Raw genomic sequence first — 16,458 nt, forward strand, 5'->3', positions numbered from 1 at the left:
TTGACGTTCTTCTCTCTGAAAAACTGTGTAGAAAAAGGGAGACACAGACTGCTATAATGTCAATGTAATTTCTGAATACATCATACAATCTTTTGTAGTATGTCAAAAGCATAAACAAAAACACTCCATGTGTCACAGTCTACAAAGGGTATCATGTTTGATAGCATAATAATGTGTGACAGGTCTCTAAATGCCTCCAATATATCAGTAATTATGCAAATACTTTCAAATTTGATTATGCACTCACACACACCATTAATGTTTGAGCCAAATTCAAGCTGCTTTATCCATGAATTCAGCAACATGAAAACCTTTAAACCGAACTCAGTTATGTTAGTCTTCATACTGCTGGACTAGACCCTCTGCTGACCACAGTAACGTGTGACAAGGAGTGACTTGAAGTTATACTATGATGCCCTAATCCTCATTTTGAATCCATAGGATATGAGGATGATTCAAGACTTAGTTAAGCTTCAACCACCTGCTTCCTCCCACAGGCAGGGAGATTCAGAGCTTTGTCTCATCCCTGGGCCCTGTGCTGAGGTAAAAAGTCAGGAACAGGAGGAACAACGGGAAACCGAATGGTGAGATCCATCTTGGAGACCATCAGTTAAGAGGATTCTCCACACACACTCTGGAAAGGCAGCACCACCTCTCCTTCACCCACAGAGCAGCACAGAGTATCAGGGCAAAAGATCATGTATCAGGGCAAAAGATCAGGATTTGTTTTTTGGGAATGGCAGATGTGAATAATGAAGTATAAAATCCATAATATAGAAGTATAAACTTAGACTTAAAAAACAGGGGGGAAGTAGAAGAAAAAAAAATAAGATAAACCAAAACTGCTAAATTCCACTTAATTTACACATTCAAATCAACCTTTTTAGGAATACCTGACTGGTAAGGATTTCCTACATTCCTAATATATTAAAATAATACTTCAGGGATATTATTAGTTTTTAATAAGCCCCCTCACTCTCTTAGTTATGTCATCACTGTATTAGGATCAACATAACAGGGTTTTAAGCAGAACTGGGCTGTGGTGGCTGAAATAAGATATTCTAAAAACAAGATTTATAAAAATGTGACACATCAGCCCCTAGCAATAGCAACAATACCAGATATAGCTTTTGTATAATGCATGAACACAGGATTACTTCCATGAATCAACAGTTTTGCGTTACAGTATAAAATCATCATCACATACGGATAACTAAAAGTGAAGACTGCTTAGAAAAGAAGAAATTTTACTTAACGTGAGTATTTGTACCTCCAGTATAGAAAGAGATTATGAAGGTCAAAGAACAATCCTATTACTTAAGTTACATAACTCAAAGCAGGGTGCATGTCAGTGTAAAAACAACATGGAAAGATGACTGCTGTTTTGCATTTATTCACTGCTTCTAACTCAGGTTGTTTATTTTACAGTACTTCTGTTCTAAACTGCTTTTGCAGAAGAAATTTTTTCACGTGAAGTCTAATTTTTTCTACCGTAAGTCAAGAAAGACATTTTTAAAAACCAATTCTCTGCGATGCTCTGCAGATAAAACAGGATCTTTCTCTTTCAAAGATCCCAGCATAGATTACAAATCCCAGACACCAAAGAAATCAGTCACTTCCCAGTCTGACCAAGCTGTCCTCAGCTGAGGTGATCTGACCACTATGGGCATCACCAAGTCCTCAGGCACCACACCCATTAGATGCTGCACCATACTGAGAGTCAGCAGAAGGAAGTAGCAGCTTTGCTTTACTTGTGGAAGTATTTAGGAAACTGTTCAAAAAATAAAAGAGCTTCCCAATCTTCTGTTAACTACAGTAGTCTTCAGTCCCTCTAATAACCAAAACTAAAATCTCAATGCAGTCAACTACTTAAATGGGGAAAAAAATTGCTATTTTGGAGAGCTATGATTTGCATATATTTTTAAATTAACATTAACAATGTTTTTATTACAGAAGTGTAAGCCTGCAATATTGCCCTTAAATATCAAGGCCAAAGGATTTCAACAAAATTTTCAACCTAGGAACACCACTTGCTTATATATACAGTAGAACATGGCGTATTTAGTGAAATATACTTCAAAGGGAAACTTAACACTCTTCAGCCAAGCTTTCCAGATCAGGATCACATAATGTCAGTTTCCTATTTCCACAGCTGAGCATTTACAGAGAATATAAACTATACTAACACTTCCTCTAAAGGCACCTTTCCCTTTGAAAACCACATATTGAGTTTCCTCTTCAACATTTCATTTTCTTTGAAGTTTTAATCAATTAATTGGTCAATGCAAATGAATCAAAAAGTAAACAAAATCACATTAAAAGACAGCATCTTCAGCAAGACCCCACAGGGTTTCTCTCAGTGTCAGTGCTCTCATGACTGTGATAGCAATCGGAAGATTCTTGCTATCTTCCAAAAGGTACATATGAAGCAGCCCAAATGCTTCTCCACCACAGTGAGAACTGAACATACTCCATTGCTTGTCCTTCTTCCCAGTATCCAGGAAGATTATTTCTTAGGAGGTACCTGAGACATGCATGTGCAATCAACAGAACCAATGGTGCTATGATGATTTTCACTAGCTGAGAACTGTGTTCAAAACCTCTGAGTGCAAGCCCTCAGGGTACATCATGCTTCCTTCTGCCCCTACACTTCCCTGTGTATATCACTGCAGAGCTGCTGCTTAGCCCCGGACAGCTCTGTAAGGAACAAAAATGGTAACAGCAAGGAATGGGCAAAGCCAAGAATTACAGCTGTAAAGGGCATGTTTCATCCAGGCAAGCCCAAAGATTATCCTGCACTGCTTGGTGGATGCTTGTGAAAGGAACACGATGTGGACAGCATTAAACAATTAAACTTGCTATTATTGTGCTGTGACTAATACATACACAAAGTATTTAAAGGACAAGTATGGAGCTGTCTGGAAGAGTGCTGAGATTGTTTAGTGCAGGCAGTGGTTTGGTAGCACTCAAGTCACACCACCACATAATGATTCCAAAATCTGTATCTTGTGCTAAGGGTCACACAAGTTAAAGATACTCATGAAAACAACAAAAATTAGGATCAATAGAATTCAAGCAAAAAATGACAGTTGTAGTATTTAATGTTCTTTCCATATTTTAATGCTTAAAGAAGTGCAACTTTGCAGTACAGAAACAATATTAAAGATGTATTGTCATTTTGCATAATGTAAAAATGACATGGATAGTTAGTTAATTAAATTAATAAGCAGTGGGGAAATCCCTAGGAAATGGCTACTGCAACAGGTTTTTAAACCTGTCAACACCTGTTAAACATAACACTTTCATGTGAATTTTTAATGAAGATGAGGTTTGGAAGTTTTTTTTATAATGTGCTTCCTGTAGAGCCAATCTTTGCTTCTGAAACACCCAAGCTAGGCATAATATGGATTAGAATTGAGAAGTACTCACAAAAGCCTAAGGAAATCCTTGAATTCTTGTTTCTCGCTAGTGCTAAGAGCCGAATCCCTACCACACTCAGATTTTAAAGAAAAATAATAACTTACATCCAGTTCATAATGGCTTCAGTAAAAATACAATGAATCATAGAATACTTCCCTTAGGTTTTGCTGAAGTATTTTTCTGTGTGACTATTCACTCTAATATCCACTTACCTCTGTGGTGGTTTATTAATATTGGTACAGAAAACTGAAGTTCTATGTATTTTGATTTTGTATATGTATAATAATAACACAGGTGCTTCACAGACCAATTGGGTACTCATTAATAATGTACTTTCCAGGTGGCTACACTATTAACAAAGTAACACTTTTCCAAGGTTTTATAACTATGTATGAAAATATTCCTGGAAAACAAAAGTGTTAACAAAGCACAACAGTGGCATAACAGCTCTTAGATTATGGGATCCTGAAGGAGATAATTAGCCAGTTTTCAGTTAACTTAAAAATTAAGTGTTTTAACTATTTGCAAACTGGCATTTACCAGTGTATCTATTTATGCTGTAACATTATCTAAGATTGCATAAACAGTAAGAATTTACTAGATTATTTTTACACACATTTTTAATGATTATTTTCAAAATTATTGAGAGCTTTAATATCAGTTTCAGTGGGTTAAGATGAAGCTTGAGAACAGTGAGATGATCACACATTAAACAGCAAAACTTCTAGAATTAAAATTATTCCTATTATACATGCATACAGACATACTTAAACTCACATTTTAGTATTATATAATAATTCTTGATGAACACTGTAACTGATTTCGCATTTTCCTCTATTGGGAATAATTACACCCAAACATTTTTGTGGCTCACCAATTTACCAGTGGCTCGTACCATCATTGTATTGAGATACTTAGTGTTCTTCACTGAACAGATTCATGAAGAAGAAAGAAATTATCTTCAGTATACCCATGGTAAAAGAGACATATATTCGCACTGATATCACTGCAAAAGCTTTACTTCAAAGTACACAGAACCAACTAAGGCAGCACACATGCAAATACCCATAAGCACTGAAGGTCTGACCCCAGTCTGCACCAGGAGGACCAGTCAACTAGCTGAAGAATTTAGACAATCATCTACAATTGGACAAGCAAAACAAGTGTTTATCACCTTCACATTTCATGATGTTTAAATGTACTGCAAAACGAAATGCTTATTCTTCGCTGCAGAGAAGCACTTTCTGGAAAAAAGAACTTCAAAATTTAAACAATGGTCTAAAAATCTTCTGTCAAAGAGGCAAAACTCCCTGCTGACTTCATCTGCTATTATTGCAGCTTTTATTAAATTTAGCCTTTTTACAGCCTCAGAACTTAACACATTCTAAACAATAGAAAAATTCTCTCAATGTTTGATGACTGCAGGAAACAAGAACAGAATGAAGAACAAACCAATTACATGTAACAAACGTCATATAAATCACGTTGATTTCCTGCATCAAAAAGCCGAGAAAAAGGAAGAAAAAGGCATAGCTTTTTTAACATGTCCCAATTTCATGTTTCTAGAAAGAGCAAACTCCAAAGACAAAGGCCTGGGAGAAAGAACTTTCATCCCAAGCTTCCCAAGACCCCAGCAGACACGTATTTCAAGCACTGCTGATAAGCCTATGGTATGCGTGGTACATTTAGAAAAAACAGCATGGTTACAGTTACTTAGTTCTGAACCAGCTGGAATTTCCAGTTGGTTTTCCTAAAGGAAAGGTACTCTTCTTTTAGCAAGGGATCATGCAAGCCTTGGAAACAAGCCAAGATATGAATATTCACAAGGGAAAAAAAAGTACAGTCTTAACCATCCACAGAGTGAGTATATTCCAGTGCTGAAGACTGCTTTCTAACATTGAGCAAGTGCCCTCAAGTGACAGCACAGCCAGAGATTTTAGAAGATCCTCAGATACACTGTCATTGTTTATTACCTCTTCTCTTGATCAAGCTGTGTTTCAGGCATTTGACTTTAACCCAAACTCAGTTCTCAGGGCATAGATATTCTGGGATTTGAGTAGTAATGAAAAAGAGACCAATGGTGGGTATTGTTAACACTGATAACCCTGCAGACTCTATGTTCTTGTTATTCCTCTTGAGATACCCTGAAGATACTATCCACACCCAAAGATTGGGCCAAGCAAGGACCACATATCATTTGCCTTTACGAAAGGCATTGCAAAACTCCAAGATGTTTCTCAGTCGACAGAGTTAGGAATAACCCACCAGTTAGAGGCTGAAGGCAATAAGGAAGGAATGGAGGAAGAACGGATATGGTCCTGACTTTTCTCTGTGCTTGAGCATTTTCATGACAATAAGAACCTCTTTGACTCTGTGATCAGAGGACAGAGACAATCTCCAGGAGATGTACCAGCACTTTTCAACCAAGAATGACCATTCCTTTATCAAGGAAGAGAGACTATCTACCTGGAGATTTTCCTTTGGTTAAGGTTTGTTCTATCATCACTTCCTAAGGCCAGACAACAATTGCTATCTGCAGCTAACATGAAGCCGTCTGAAATGCTGCAAGATACTTCGCTTCAGAGAAATTAATTGCAGGGTTACAATGTCAACAAGATCCTTTAACACTATGCTCAAGTTTGTCAGAGTGAATCCAGGCCAAATTTGAGGGTTTTTTAAAATGAAGAATCTTTGGAGAGAGGAAAAAATGTTTCTACCTGACTGAAGGACTTTTAGAAAAATTCTACTGCACCAGAGTACATAAATAGAAAAGAAGGAAAACAACCAAAACTGAACACCATGTATCTCCTCTTGTCCCAGAATACTTGGCAGTATATAAGTCCGTATTGAAAGCAATATGACCACTGAAACTGACCCAAAAATGCCCCACTGTGTTTACATGTTATCCATAAAACAAGACAATCTCTAAGAGCAATTCAAACATAGGTGCAGACTGATACTCTATCACAGAGCTAAGCAGTATAAGGTATGTGAAGACCTGCATCTTTGAACTGCAGTGCCCAAAACACTCAGCATAACATGCTGAAATCCTCTAACAAACTTACCACCTTTTGATTTCTCCTTATAGGCAAAAAAATACAGAAAGTCTATGGATAGAGACAGCAAGCAAACTAAGACAATGAAACAACTTTCCTTGCTTAATTACCTTGTCAAAGCCATATTTATCTGAAGCATAACCCCTTGAAACTTGGAACCATGACTACTGTCTTGTAGACAAGCTGGCATAGTTGGCACATGGACCAAAAAATCAAGTACAAGCAGCCCTCTGTTATTGCCTACACAAAGGGAAAAATTGCATTGGATCGTAAAGACTGCCAGTATGGTACAATTTTCTGAAGGTGTTATTCTCCAGAATTTGATGTGATTTCTTAAAAATAAGCTTGCAGCTTGTAGAACTGTGAAGACAACATTGAAAATGTGAACTAGCATAAGCCGATATGTTCTCTAATGTACAAACACAAAAATCACATCTCTCAGAGTAAAAACTGGCCAGGTCATCACAACGAGTGCTGATTTGGAAGATTAATATAAAATTTCAACATTTAATAAGAAAAGCATTATGATAATAGGATCATCAGAAAAAAATCTAGTCATGATTGGTATTTGGCAGATGAATAAACTTGGACCCAGAATGGTGCCACTCACTCTCATCTCTGCTTTAACTTGCAGTCTGCATGCAAAGCAGGTCTCAGGACCCAGAGCCAAAAGAGCTTAAGTCCAAGGTTCGACAGTTTCTCAGTCTGCCCAAAGCAAGGAGGGAATTTACTATTTGTGAAGAATATTATTCACTATGCCTATCACTAACATGTAACAAATAAATACAAAGATCCTTACCAAAATGCCAATTGTTCAATGTTAAAGCAAAACCTCCATCCTCCTGAGTGATAGAAACAAATTGAAATTAACATTTCTGTCATTTAATTCTGATTCCTTTGACATTAAAGTGTCTTTTTCTTGGACTGTAAATGAAATCATGTCTGACCCAGGTCACAGCTCCCTCTTAAGTTCCTCAGCAGCAAAACTTTTACCTAGAGCCAGCTTGCTTTAGGTTCTTACTTCAGTGCAGCCACCTTTGATGGCGGCTTCATTGCTGGTTCTGTTCCAAATTTTCACATCCTCTACCCTCCCTTTTTAACTCCATGTGCCCACTTCCAGCTAGAGGTGTCATTCTTCCCTCCCCCCTACCCAAGAAAAATGCTAAGAGGAAAAGCAGCAGACCCTCAGCTTTCTGAATTAATTTTGGGGTACTGCATTTCAATGCCTCCTAAGTAGAATGAATATGTATAGTACATATTTTAATTTTCCCTAATTTGGTTTTAATTTGCCTTCTTACTGGATAAATTTATCTCTTTCTGACTATCACATCTCCTTTCTCCGGAAAAAAAACTATAAAGGAGCTCACAAAAGTACAGAAAGCAGAGCTTACTTCGAATACATCAGAGAGCTCTTCCAGTCCTCATTTGTCAACCATTTGCAGAAAGTCTTGGAATGGAACTTCTCAGGTGTGTAAAGTTAAGAGGTTGTGTGAGCGATGGCACAACAGCAGCCCGTATGCATTATACTCATGTATCAAAAAGAACAGATCTCTTAATGAGCAACTGACAACAGACCAAAATTTTCTGCTAAAATCACTTACTCTTCATTTTTTTCAGAGCACCACTGAAATTTTTAGAATGCCACCAGAACGAAGCTTTAATTCGTTATCCTAATTATACACCACAGGATCAAGGCTTTGTACTGAGCAAACAAGTATCAACTTCACATGAGTGCTTACAATTTATGATGACATTTATACAGGAAAAATAGTCATATGAACAACCTTCCACTGAGTTTTTTTTTTCTAGCAGGTGACTATATATTATATTTTAGCATATACAGAAGAGGACACAAATTGGTCCTTAAAGTGCATTCAAATGGCAAGTTACTATCCATCATGCCAGAGTCTAACACTATTTTGTGCCTCGTTAAAGGAACAAGTTAAAACATTCTTTAAAATAAGATATGTTCTATCAGTAATCCTGTCACAGACGGACAGTGTAGCCCTTCTCATTAGCACCGCTGCTCTTAACGGTATGGAGTACACCTTGATTTTGTGCATGTTGGCACACATTGCCACTGCTCGCACAGCTAAAGGAATTTTGCAAGGCACATGGCAACATGCATCACTCCACATGCTAAAAATGCTCAGGAAAACTGTTACTGCACGTGTGCAGCAAACTAAATTCCAAATTAAATTCTCAGGTACCGTCTGTCTCCCAGTACCAATACTGCTTTGTCGCCGTAGGGTACAATACCCGTTCGTTACTGTGTATTTTTTAAACATGAGTCTTTTCTGAAATACGGAAACAAAAAACATCATTCTGATCTTTACACACTTCTGCTTTTCATCCCTTTTGTCCTTTTTTTTTTTTTTTTCCCCACAACCGTTCGCCCAACTAGCGTTCCTGAAATACCGAGCGGACAACCAGCGGTGCCGTGCAGGCGAGACCTCGCTTAGCAAGTTTCGGACCAGGGCACACCACGGCCAAGTTACCAGCCCCAAGCAAACACATCTTTTTGCAGCGCGCACACGGACACGGCCCCCCCGCGACAGCCGCTGCTGCGGACTCTGCGCGCCGCGCTGCCGCCCCCCCGTGCGGCGCAAGAGGTGGGTGCCCAGCTCCCCCCCCCGCCCCCGGGATTAATCACCGCTCCGGACGGCTCGGAGGGAGCGCACCGGGGCGGGCTGGGCTGTCCGTGACGCCCTGTTCCCGAGGCCACGCCGGCCCGGTGAGAACTCACCGGCCGCAAGCACCGGCTCCGTCAGGCGGCACAAACTCCGTCCGCCCCGCCGCCCACCGCTGCCCCGTGGCCGCCTCCCCGCCGACCCCCGCCCGCCCCGGAGCGCGGCGCCCCGCAGCGCCGCCGGGCGGGAGCTGCCGCTCGCCGCTCGCCCCAGCGGCTCCGGCTCGGCTTGACATAATCCTGCGAACGCAGCAACCGCAGGCGCCGCGGGCTCCCGCCCGCCCGTCCCCCGGGGTCCGCTCCCGGCGCTTCCCTGCGCCCGGGGCCGGGGGGGAACGGCTCCCGCTCCGGGCTGCGCGGCGGGGCGGGGGCGGTGCCCGGTGGCCCCGTGCCCGGCCCCCCTAGCTCGCCCAGCACCTCCCCTGGCCCCCGGTCTCACCTAGGAGCGGCGGCGGCGGCGGGCTGAGGTGCCGAGCCCGGCGGGGGCGGGGAGGGAGGGGAGAGAGGGGGCCCCGACGTCTGCTCCGCAGCCGCTACCCCTCCGCGCTGAGCATCTTCCCCGCGCCCCGCGGTGAGTCAGGCAGGGAGAGCGCCGCGGAGCCGCGCACACCGGAGCCCCCGCCGCCCTCCCCGTCCGTCCGGCCGCCGCCGCGCGCGCCCCCGCCGGCTCCCCCCCCCCCCCCGAGCCCCCTCCCGCTTTCCCCGGGGCCGCGCTGCCCGCGGGGGGGGGAGGGGCGGAGCGGGACGGGCGCGCGCGCGCGCGCTCACCGCGGCTCGGTGCGGTCCCGGCTGCGGCGGGCGGGAGCTGCCGCGGCGCCTCCCCCGGCCCCCGCCGTTACTATGGATATGGGCCCCGCGCGCCCCCGCGCCCACCGCGCGGGCGGGGCGCTCCCGCGCGGCGCCGCTGCCCCGGGCCTGGCGGGGGCCGCCGAGCGGAGCCGGGGCGGCGCAGGGACCGGGAGAGCCGGTGGCGAAACTCCGTCCCCGCCGCCGGCTGGCGAACGCCTTGCCTTGTTCCCTTGGCAGAGCCACCTTTTTTTTTTTTTTTTTTTTTTTTTTTTTCCTTTAACACGAGTGTCTACATAAATCACATCCGAGCTCGAATTCCTGCGTTAATACGAACAAATAAGCATCCCACGGGATTATTTACTTCAGTGACTGCATCCCATTAAGCAGCACCCGCGCTGCCTAATAAATGAAATAAAATACAAAAGATAACGCCCCTATAATTTAACTTTACAAAATGTCAGAGGACAGAGTTGCACTTTTAGTCCCCCATGGCGACTCTTATCTCTTACTGTGCTTCCCTGAGGAAGTTACACACTTGATGGCTGCGAACATTATATGACAAGCTCAGCCGGTGGAGACTGGAAGAAATATTTTACCAGGTCAAAAAATTTTACTCAGATACAGCAGGTGAATTGATGGGGAGGATGTGGTTAGTAATGCCTGCTACATTTCTCCGGCCCACTCCCGGCAGATCTATCCAAGACATCAGCCAGGCAGGTGCCTCAGGCCTCAATCCTGCCTTTGGAGGCTTTCTGTCTTCTGTTAAATAAAATCCTTAGTGAACAAGTGGAAGAAAAACTAGATGTTTCTCTCTGAGCAGCTTTACACAGACATGTCACAGTGCTGAAATTCAGTATAATTTTCAGCCTCTGCAAGAGGAAGAGCAGGGAATGGACGATGCAGGAGCTGCAGATCCAGCACATCAGCAAGGCAAATTTTCCAGGCATACAAGTTCACAGTCAGACTTTTCAGAGACCTCACACTGATTAAATGTAGAAACCTAATTCACTAGCCCTTTCGTCTGGCATGTTCAACTGCATGTGCTTATATAGAACTTCAAGCATAGATGGCTTTGAGCACCAAAATAAATCGTACTTGAGGCTCTGAGTGTATGTCCCTCAGAGCATTAATTAGATCTCAAACTACTGCTAAGCTGCATTTTTTCAAAAGCAAGTCTTTCAAGGAGTAAATGACCATATTCACAAATGGTTCACTTGGTTACAAAGAGTGTTAATAACATGCACATAGCCACGAGCTCAGTGATGTGTAGCAGGTTGGCTGGACTGACTCAACCACAAGTTAGTGCTGACTTTGAATGCACTGGTACGTGTGTGAGTAAAGGCAGCAGTGTTTGCCTATGAATCACAAAGATCAACTGCCGATTATTTAAGAGTTGAAAGGAATGCATAAAGTAGTAATGAAAACTCCTAGAAATACAGTTTTCTATATCATAACTTCTATATCATAATTTCAGCTAATTACTCCTGCCAAAATAATGTTGGGGACCTCTAAGCATTAGCTCTAAATCACCTTTTAGAATGAGATTTGTAAAATTATTTTGATTTTAACTGAGTACTCTCTGCTTCTTTGCAGAGCTCCATTGTTTCAATAAAATCTTATAGACACATTCTGGTGTTTATGCAGATTTGACATAGCCCATCTGGAGAAGGACCGAACAGAATACAAAAGTTTTGTTTCATCCTGAATCAGGAGAAAACATAAACATTTTGCAACATTTCCTGAACAGAATTCCAAATAATGAGGCTGGAAATATGAAAGTGTCCATTTCAAAACATTTCTTTTTCATCTTTTCAAACATGTCAATGCAGTTTAAATTTTAACACTTAAATTGTCAGTGTCACTTTTATTCTGACATGAACAGATCTTTCCGAAGCAGATGCTTTGGCAGCATTTGCTTAAAATGTTGAATGACATTTATGGATTTGTCTATACTTTTCCAATACCTTGGGTCTCCACATCTCTATCCCTGCAACTAACAAGACTTATAGCACAGTCTGAACTTGCTTTGTCCTGAATTTTGTGATCTGCATTTTTAAATTGAAATCAGATCTTTAGAATAGGTGGGATGTGATCCATTAACAACTGTCTGAGTTAGGAGCAGTAATTATATGGAATTGCTGAGCCAGAGGAGGAACCAGTTAAGGCTGTCAGCATGAGGCCAATATGAGGATGGCAGAGCATAGTGGATGTGCTAGCCGTTTTCTATACCTGCCATAAACTTCATTACTTCTATTGATTGTAACATACTCCAGCCTAGAGCAGCTCTTCCTGAAGGAAAAAAGTGTGCAAGTCCTAGGGAAGGATTAAGGTTTCTAGCAAGATGGTGAAAGAAAAGACATTTTTAGACATTTAGAAGCTTAATGAAGAGGTGAGCATAAACCTGGATTTCTGAAAATCTTACTAGTAAATTATACTTGCCAAAACGCCCCTATAGCTGGTGTATATAGGTTCCTGTAGCTGGGACTATACAGGTGAGAAGAGACATGTGGAGAGGGAAAGTTGCAAACAAGAATCACAGAAATTCTCCGCACTTAGTAAAATCTGCTTAGGTAATGGCCACGCTATGCAACTCCACAGAGACTGTAACACTTGCACCAGGGCTGCAGCAAATCAGGACAAAGGGAATACACTAACTGAAGATAAATGGAACAGCTGTGTTGGCTCAGGTAAGGAGCAGGGACTTAAGTTCAAAGTAAGGAAGAAAAAGGAAGTTGTCATTTTTTGAACACTGAAAGGTAACAGAATGATGTTTTAAGCAAGGAAATCTCATGGGAGAATTTAAGCCAGTCCTACAAGCTGGCTTTATTTTCAGCTCTAGGTCACCACTCAGATGATAGGATCTTGCTGTATAGGACAAACACTTCTGATAGCTTAAATGTTCTAGAAAAAAAAAGTTAAGGACTAGAAAGAAATTTAGCTATTATACTACAACCAGAGTTGTCTTTTTACATATTTTTTTAATTCCAGCCTAAGAATAAGAAACTGAAATGCCCATGTTTCAAAATAATCCATAATTTATTTTGATTTTTATTCTTAAAACTGTCCAATGTCGGAGAGAATTTCAAAGAAGCTGATAAATTTGGACTATACAGACCCTTTGGAAAGAGCAAGTTCCAAATAAAGTTGTGTGGGCATGCAGTTATTGTAGGACCCAAACAGATAACTGCAGGTTATCTTCTGGAACCACTGGAGTATCTGCAGGAGCTGATGCTATGGTGTGCTGGGGTTTGAGGAGAAATTCTTCATTGGCAAACATAGATTATGCCTTCCCCCCACCCTCCGGGACAATCTCCTAGGTCTATAAAGAAATAAAGTGTTAATCGAATAAATTTAATATCTGAAGATCAACTGAATGTACACAGAGGTCTTGTCCATACAGACTCCAACAACATCTGGTTCTTGTTTTCTGAGAACTAACAAATATCTGGGTGCCAAAGGCACCTTAACCTGCCTTTGAATGAAGTGTCAAGAACTGATCTGGTCAATTACTGATGCTGATGGTGCTTATAAACATGGAATGTACTTATAAACATGGAATATTTGTAAAGTCAGTTTCTCTGAGAGCAAAATTTCCCTAAAAGAATGACATTGCAACCTGAATTGAAGCAAAAAAAAAAAAAAAAAATTCTAGAAAACTGTAGAATATAGTTTAAAATGCCTTTAATATTCCATGAGGAATATTGATATGAATATAAAGTATAATCTGGTTAATGGAAAGAAACAAAGAAATCTAGGAAAAGTACATGGATCCATTTTATTCTTGTGACCACAATGGTTATTCTACCTTTGACTAATGAGAAAAGAAAATAAAGAGTTGAGTGAAGATATAATCTAATGTGTGATCAGAAAACAAAGCAACGAAAAAGAGTGAAAATCTGCTCTTAATCTTGATTAAGAAATGTATAAAGTGGAATAATACTTCAGAATTATAGGACAGAATATTTGTTTCCTAGTAATGAGGTAATTAACCACAGACTCATGGAGGGGATGTATGTGAATGTTAATGTGCATGTATTTACTGGGACAAGGGATACAATAATGGGATATTGAAGTGAAGTAGGGAGACACCCAGCTCAGCCATTTGGTGGTCTTTGTGCAGAAAAGGAAAGCATAAAATCATAGAAATAGCTTTGTTCTATTATTTTTCCTGAAAATGTACAATTTTTAAAGCTTGGAAGTCAGAGAGGAAGGAATAAATGCTTCCCAGAGAGTAAGAGAGAGAAGGCTACTTAAGGAAATTAATTTTGAGCTGGATGGTATAGTTAGTCCAAAAATACCATGAGATGATCAGCTTCTAACCGAAAGAAAACTTGATTTTAGAAACGCAGGCATATGCATGCAGATTGTATACCAACACTAAATATGTGGCTTCAAATATGTATTTAATGTCACTGTAAGATGCATATAGATGCTTTAAAAAATCTAAATACTGACTATTGCTATTGGTGTCAAAGGCCATGCTGCAAATAATCACTGTGTTGTAATGGTGGTCATATTATATTTGAACTCTTCAAATTTTAGACACAAACAGTCTATATCTAAGACTATTCAGCATAAAATTTCTCAAGATATTACAGCAGATTGAGAGATGGATTATAAAGTACAGTGATCAGAAGAAAGTTGGAAGAGAATCAAAAGATATACAGTATCTTTACTAGGTGCTTTATGAATATTGTGTTTTGAATAAGTAAAACAAAATTAAAAATAAAAACCAAAATTAAATATTCCATATTAATAATTTCTTTAAAAAAAAAAATCTTGACTATCTTTCCAAATCAATGACTTTCTCACAGGATCTATAAGTAAGATTTCTGTGTTTTCCCAGAAGAAGAAAAAGAATCCCTTAAAGTCTTTTACTACAGTACAAGATTCCTTCTGAATAAATACCATGGTGAATCAGAGGAATCAGTAGACTATAAACTATTATAAAATGTGTCTATGAATACTGATCCCACATGAAAATGAATGGAATAGTTTAAACTACAATGCTACTATTTTGTTTTTGCCTGAAAATTCAAAACAAATGTCTGTCTATGACCATAAGTATGGTCTTATTATACGTGCAGACTATGTTCTGAAAACATTTTCAGAATACTTTCTCCATTAAATATTTTTGGATTTCAGTTTCTTGTCATGAATCAATTAAAAGACATTTCAAAGTTATAGAATATTCACTGAATGAAAAATCTTAATATTTATTATTTTAAGAAAAAAAATTAAAATTTTAGGCATTAATCAAAGACAAACCCACATTAATGATTCAGAAAATTCCTATCTTTTATGGCCAGGAGGTATTGCTACATAAAAAATGCAAAGCAAAGGTACAATGACCTTTAGTTCTCTCCCCAGGATCAAATATAAATTTATCCTATATTAATATTTCACATGGCTACAAAAGAGAGAAATGTGTTCTTTTTCTGTATGAAGATACTGGAATGTCAGACTGTAAGACAATTTATGGCTAGGGGCAGGATCTAAGGAAGCTGTCTCCCATCCCAGGAACACTTGTATGCAGGAAGGACAATAAGACACACTCCTCCTGGGCTCAGCAGAACACCATCAGCTCTTGCTGTTCTGTAGTCACACCTGACTGACCTGGGAGGGAATTTCAGGATTCTCATGGCTGCTGCCCCTCTTAACATCACTCTAATTTCCCCCCTAAATTGGCCTCTTCCTCATCCTTGTTTGTGGGGCTCCCTTTAGGCTCAGAGGTTATTTTTCATTCACTCTGGAAAAGCACAATGCAAACACTGAGCAAGATGGCAATGCAGTACTCGACAGTGATTAAAGACCAGAGAATTGTCGAGGGACACAGTATTTAAAAGGATGTGCTCTGGCCAAGCAAGCTGAGTAGACTGGAGCTGAACAGAGGTGTTTGGAAAACAAGATCTATGTGGACTTATACAGTTAAGCAATTTCCATCCGGAGGAAAATGACATAACAAGAACTGTCTGTGAATAATTAAAGGCATGTCATAAAGTAGGCCATATTTTTTGATTAATCAAAGAAGACTGAGGAACTCATTTAACATGCAGTGGGGAAAATTTAGGTTACACAATAGAAAAGACTGTATAAGATTTGAACAAGTAAGAGTTCATATGCAAACGAGAGTGTGCCATCACTAGCTTAAAGTGAAAAACTGTTCAAGAAGTCTTATTTTCTTTGGGGTTGTTTAGAAATAATTATCTGTGCTTTATAAGAGAAAGTATCAGGTGACCCCTAGAGGTCATCTCAAGACTGAGCAACTCTGCAGCTGCAATCGCCTCTGGCTTTTGTAAAAGGCAACAAAAACACGAAACTGATTAATACCTTTGTACTTTATACAATAACACTGTATTTTAACAACCCTCTGGGTAATTCAGACATCTTCATACTACGTATGAAAACCATTAATTTTCATAAGTGGTTTGGTTCAAATACTGTTAGGTTAAAGATGTTGGTGTAACCTTATAATATAAACAGAAAGTGGTGATTTATGGGCAT

The 16,458-nt window shown here is 40.3% G+C and overlaps 1 protein-coding gene across 5 annotated transcripts in view; it reads right to left on the reverse strand.

The window, feature by feature from the left end:
* Positions 1 to 16,458, reverse strand: part of ANKS1B (ankyrin repeat and sterile alpha motif domain containing 1B) — a 396,607-nt gene that overhangs the window by 77,158 nt on the left and 302,991 nt on the right. Inside the window, exon 1 of one of the 5 annotated variants that reach the window (XM_053943038.1) lies at positions 9,934 to 9,947. The exons of the other annotated variants lie outside the window; for them this stretch is intronic. The gene's annotated coding sequence lies outside the window, so the exon portion shown is untranslated. Of the gene's footprint in view, positions 1 to 9,933; positions 9,948 to 16,458 lie in introns of those variants that run through there. 5 annotated transcript variants of the gene reach the window in all.

Source organism: Vidua chalybeata, chromosome 5 (genome assembly GCF_026979565.1).
Source record: "Vidua chalybeata isolate OUT-0048 chromosome 5, bVidCha1 merged haplotype, whole genome shotgun sequence".
NCBI lineage: Eukaryota > Metazoa > Chordata > Aves > Passeriformes > Viduidae > Vidua > Vidua chalybeata.